At 30.5% G+C, this 5910-nt stretch overlaps 1 pseudogene; it reads left to right on the top strand.

Annotated features, from left to right (window-relative positions):
- Window positions 1-2802: 2802 nt before the first annotated feature.
- On the top strand, window positions 2803-4363 carry LOC131803226 (NADH-ubiquinone oxidoreductase chain 2-like; annotated as a pseudogene).
- The last annotated feature ends 1547 nt before the right edge of the window (window positions 4364-5910 follow it).

Here is a 5910-nt window from a genome sequence, read left to right on the forward strand (position 1 = left end):
AAAATTTTGCACAGATCTCTCTTTTGTCTGCAGGTTCGAAGATGGGCTATATCGGTCCACGATATCGTATAGCCCCCATATAACGGTACCCCCGATATTCGGTATTTTGATGATTTTACCCACATTTTTCAACGGAATTGTCTGAAAATCCACACAAGGAGTTCCTTGTGGGTACCTTTTACCTCGACAGAGAATTATTTATATAGGTCCCCCATATAACTGTAACCTCCGATATTCGGTATTTTGATGATGTTAGCCACGCTTTTCAATGGAATTGTCTTAAAATCAACACAAGTAGTTCCTTGTGAGTACTTCACCCCCTGAGAGAGAATTATCTATATTCTCTATATAGGTTAACGATAACGTATAGCTCCCATATAGCGGTACCCCGCGATATTCGGTATTTTGATGATTTTAGCCACATTTTCCAATCGTATTGTCTGAAAATCCACACACGGAGTTCCTTGTGAGTACTTTACACGCAGACATAGATTTGTCTTTATAGGTCCACAATATCGTATATCCCCCCATATATCGGCACCTTCCTATATTAGATATTTTAAAGATTTTAAAAAATTTTTATTGGATTTTATTTTTTTGAAAATTTTCTAATTCGTTCCAAATGGTGGAGGGTATTCAAAGTTCGGCCCGGCCGAACTTACTGCTTTTTTACTTGTTTAATCTTCTTTCATTAGGAGGATTTTTACCAAAAATATTTGTAATTCAATCTTTAACTATAAATAATCAATTACTTTTTATAACCTCCACCAAAAAAGGTATGAATAATCATAATCATAATCATTTTAGACCCAACAAAGTATATATATTCTTGATCAGCGTAAAATTCTAAGACGAGTTAGCACTGTCCGTCCGTCTGTCCGTCTGTTGTAATCACGCTACAGTCTAAACGAATTAAGATAGGAAGCTAAAATTTTGCACAGATCTCTCTTTTGTCTGCAGGCAGGTCAAGTTCGAAGATGGGCTATATCGGTCCACGATATCGTATAGCCCCCATATAACGGAACCCAGTATTTTGATGATTTTACCCACATTTTTCAACGGAATTGTCTGAAAATCCACACAAGGAGTTCCTTGTGGGTACTTTATACCTCGGCAGAGAATTGTTCATATAGGTCCACGATATCGTATAGCCCCCATATAACGGTACCACCCGATATTCGGTATTTTGATGATTTTACCCACATTTTTCAACGGAATTGTCTGAAAATCCACACAAGGAGTTCCTTGTGGGTACTTTATACCTCGGCAGAGAATTATCTATATAGGTCCACAATATCGTATAGCCCCCATATAACGGTACCCCCCGATATTCGGTATTTTGATGATTTTACCCACATTTTTCAACGGAATTGTCTGAAAATCCACACAAGAAGTTCCTTGTGGGTACTTTATACCTCGGCAGAGAATGATTTATATAGGTCCACAATATCGTATAGCCCCCATATAACGGTACCCCCATATTCGGTATTTTGATGATGTTAACCCCATTTTTCAATGGAATTGTCTGAAAATCCACACAAGGAGTTCCTTGTGGGTACTTTATACCTCGGCAGAGAATTATTTACATAGGTCCACAATATCGTATAGCCCCCATATAACGGTACCCCCCGATATTCGGTATTTTGATGTTTTTACCCACATTTTTGAACGGAATTGTCTGAAAATCCACACAAGGAGTTCCTTGTGGGTACTTTATACCTCGGCAGAGAATGATTTATATAGGCCCACAATATCGTATAGCCCCCATATAACGGTACCCCCATAAATAGTACGATTAATCTTGATTATTCAGGTATTTATCTGTTAATGGTTATCTAATGCCTAATATATATCTAATATATTAATAATTTATACATTAATAAGTAATTACATAAATAAAATATTATATTATATTATTATATAATTATATTTCCCTATTATTATAATATAAGATTTGTATTAATATGTAATTTATATATATATATATATAAAATTATCATAAGTCACGAGATGTCGTGTCTTAAATTCGTGGCCACTACTGTATACATATATAGCTTTTTCAAGGGAACATCTTTAAAATCCGATGGCGTTTTGGAAAAATGTACTTTGGAGCGACGAGTCGAAGTTTTGCAGATTTGGTTCTGATCTAAAACAATACGTATGGCGTCCTCCAAACCTACAGCATCATCCAAAGTATACTCTTAAAACGGTAAAGTATGGAGGTGGGAATGTTATTGTGTGGGCAGCATTTTCTTGGCATGGCCTGGGACCCATTCGCAAGATTAACACTAAAATGGATCAGTACATTTACAAAACATATTGACAAGCATAATGATGCCATTCACTGAAGAAAACAGGCCTCCAATATGGAGATTTATGCATGATAATGACCTTAAGCACGCTTCACGCCTAGTGAAGATTTGCTTAGTTGAAAACAATATCAATGTTCTAAAGTGGCCAGCTCAATCTCCAGACCTCAATTCAATTGAGAACTTGTGGAATGATGTTGAGAGACATGTACGTGCAGTAAAACCAAAAAATTTGAATGATTTATGGGAAGAAATGCAAAAGGCTTGGTATGAGATTCCAAAGGAACCTTGTATGGCATTAGTTGAAAGTTTACCAAGGAGATGCGCAGCTGTGATCCAAAATAAAGGCTTCCCAACTAAATACTAAAGTTTCTTTACTAACTTGAGTTTTTAATTTAATTTGTTTTCCTTTTATTTTGCCTATGTCCTAAATTCTTGGCCAAGCTAAACTTGTATTAAGCTGTATAAAATGTAAATAAAAATTTCTAACGAAATGGAGGTAACAAACCATTGTGAAATTTATTTCATTACATTACAAGGATCTTAAAAAAAATGAACATGGACCTATTGTTTTAATAAGATTTAAAAATTATCTTATATATGTAAATGAAATGTCATGTCTTAAATTTGTGGCCACCACTGTATATGCATAAATTAATTATCTAAATTATTTTTTTTAATTTAAAAAAATGTAAAATTATCCATGTATATTAATATTTAAAATCTCAAAATTACTATTTTTAATTATATAAATTAAATAATTAATAAAAAAATAAATTATATTTTTCTCAAAAATTATGTATAAATATAGAAAAAAAAGAGCCTCATTACATTGAATGAATTGCCTGATAAAAGGGTAACCTTGATAGGGTAAATTATGTAATTAATATTACATTCATTATATCTGATAGAATTAAACTATTTCTAAAATTATCAAAAACTTTTGTGCATCGTACACCAAAATATATATTTACAAAAAGATAAGCTAATTAAGCTACTGGGCTCATACCCCATTTATAAAGGTCCTAGTCATTTTCTTTTTAATTTTTAATAATTCATCAAAAATTATATTTTTAACTATTTTAATAATAGGATCTTTAATTGCAATTTGAGCAAACTCTTGAATAGGAGCCGGAATAGGTTTAGAAATTAATTTGTTAGCTTTTATCCGCTAATAAGAGATAATAAATTAATATCTGCAGAAGCATCTTTAAAGTACTTTTTGACTCAAGCACTAGCTTCTTCTGTATTTTTATTTGCAGTAATTTTATTTTTATTTAATACTGGTAAAAATAATGCAAATTTAATAGAAATAATTATTCTTTCTTCTTTACCATTAAAAAGAGGTTCTGCTCCCTGCCATTTTTGATTTCCTAATGTAATAGAAGAATTATCATGAATTAATGCATTATTTCTAATAACTTGACAAAAGATTGCTCCGTTAATATTAATTTCTTATGTAATTTTTAAGCCATTAATTATTATCAGAATTATTTTATCAAGTTTAATTGGCGCATTAGGAGGTTTAAATCAAACTTCTTTACGTAAATTAATAGCTTATTTTTTTATAGCTAGTTTTTATTATATACATTTTTAACATTTTCAATAGCGTTAATATTTAACATGTTTAAAATTTCTTATATTAATCAATTATTTTCTTTATTTTTTCATGAAAAAAGAAGGAAATTTTTCCTATTTTTTAATCTTCTTTCATTAGGAGGATTACCCCCATTTTTAGGATTTTTACCAAAAATATTTGTAATTCAATCTTTAACTATAAGTAATCAATTATTTTTATTAACTTTTATAGTAATAATAACATTAATTACTTTATATTTTTATATTCGATTATGTTATAGTGCTTTTATATTAAACTATTATGACAATGTGTTTGTTTTCTCTTTCGAGACGAAAATAGTTGAATAACATTTTCATATTATAAGTCTTTAAATATAAAGCTTTTACTAAATTTTTCTTATATTTCAACTTTTGGGTTATTTTTAACTTCTTCCTTATATTTCTTTTTTTTTAAGGCTTTAAGTCAAATAAACTAATAGCCTTTAAAGCTGTCAATATAAGAATAATCTTTTAAGCCTTAGTAAATTTATTACTCCTTTAGAATTGCAGTCTAATGTCATTATTGACTATAAAGCTAATTGATTAAAGAGAAAAATTCTCATAAATAAATTTACAATCTATTGCCTAAACTTCAGCCATTTAATCGCAACAATGGTTATTTTCTACTAATCATAAAGATATTGGTACTTTATATTTTATCTTCGGAGCATGATCTGGTATAGTAGGAACATCATTATTCGAGTACTGAAATATTTTAATTTTTTAAAGATAGAAACCAACCTGGCTTACACCGGTATGAACTCAGATCATGTAAGAATTTAAAAGTCGAACAGACTTAACATTTTAGCGGCTACACCAAAATATATCACTTAATCCAACATCGAGGTCGCAATCTTTTTTATCGATATGAACTCTCCAAAAAAATTACGCTGTTATCCCTAAAGTAACTTAAATTTTTAATCGTTAATAACGGATCAATTATTCATAAATTAATGATTTAATTAATTAAAAGTTTTTTAAATTTTAATATCACCCCAATAAAATATTATCAATAATCACAACAAAAAAATCCACAAAATTTTAATTACCTAAACATAAAGATTTATAGGGTCTTCTCGTCTTTTAAATTTATTTTAGCTTTTTGACTAAAAAATAAAATTCTATTATATATTTTTATGAAACAGTTAATATCTCGTCCAACCATTCATACCAGCCTTCAATTTTTTACATATTTTTTACATATTGTTGCTCTTTGTTACAATTTTGTAAAAACGTGAAGTTTTTGTTTTTTAATTAATTGTTTAGAGTTTTTAGAAGGTAATTGGTAAATTAAGAATGTTTTTAGTAATTTTATGTTATAATAGATCAACATATTTAGTTAGAAATGGCAAAAGATACTTGGAGTTCGGAGTCCGATCGAAAACAGATCCATCAAATGAAAACTGATTGGAAAACAATTCTGGAGATTTCTAATATACTGAAATGTTCAAGATCTAAAATTTACAACGCCCTGGAACATATAAAGCAACATGGTACAACGAAAAATGTCAAACAGCGCCCTAGAGCCCGAAAAACTACACCCAGGGAGGATAGCTTAATATATAAAGCAGCTGTTTAAGAACCTTTCGCAAGTTCTGGTAAAATAAAAAAAGAAATATCATCGGATTATGGCACCAATATATCGTCAAGAACAATACGAAGACGTCTAAATGAGAAAAACTTACGTGGGTGTATAGCACAACGTAAGCCACTTGTGTCAAAAAAGAATATTAAATCCCGTTTAGCTTTTTCAAGGGAACATCTTTAAAATCCGATGGCGTTTTGGAAAAATGTACTTTGGAGCGACGAGTCGAAGTTTTGCAGATTTGGTTCTGATCTAAAACAATACGTATGACGTCCTCCAAACCTACAGCATCATCCAAAGTATACCCTTAAAACGGTTAAGTATGGAGGTGGTAATGTTATTGTGTGGGCAGCATTTTCTTGGCATGGCGTGGGACCCATTCACAAGATTAACACTAAA

This window comes from Musca domestica, unplaced genomic scaffold, assembly GCF_030504385.1.
Source record: "Musca domestica strain aabys unplaced genomic scaffold, Musca_domestica.polishedcontigs.V.1.1 28, whole genome shotgun sequence".
NCBI lineage: Eukaryota > Metazoa > Arthropoda > Insecta > Diptera > Muscidae > Musca > Musca domestica.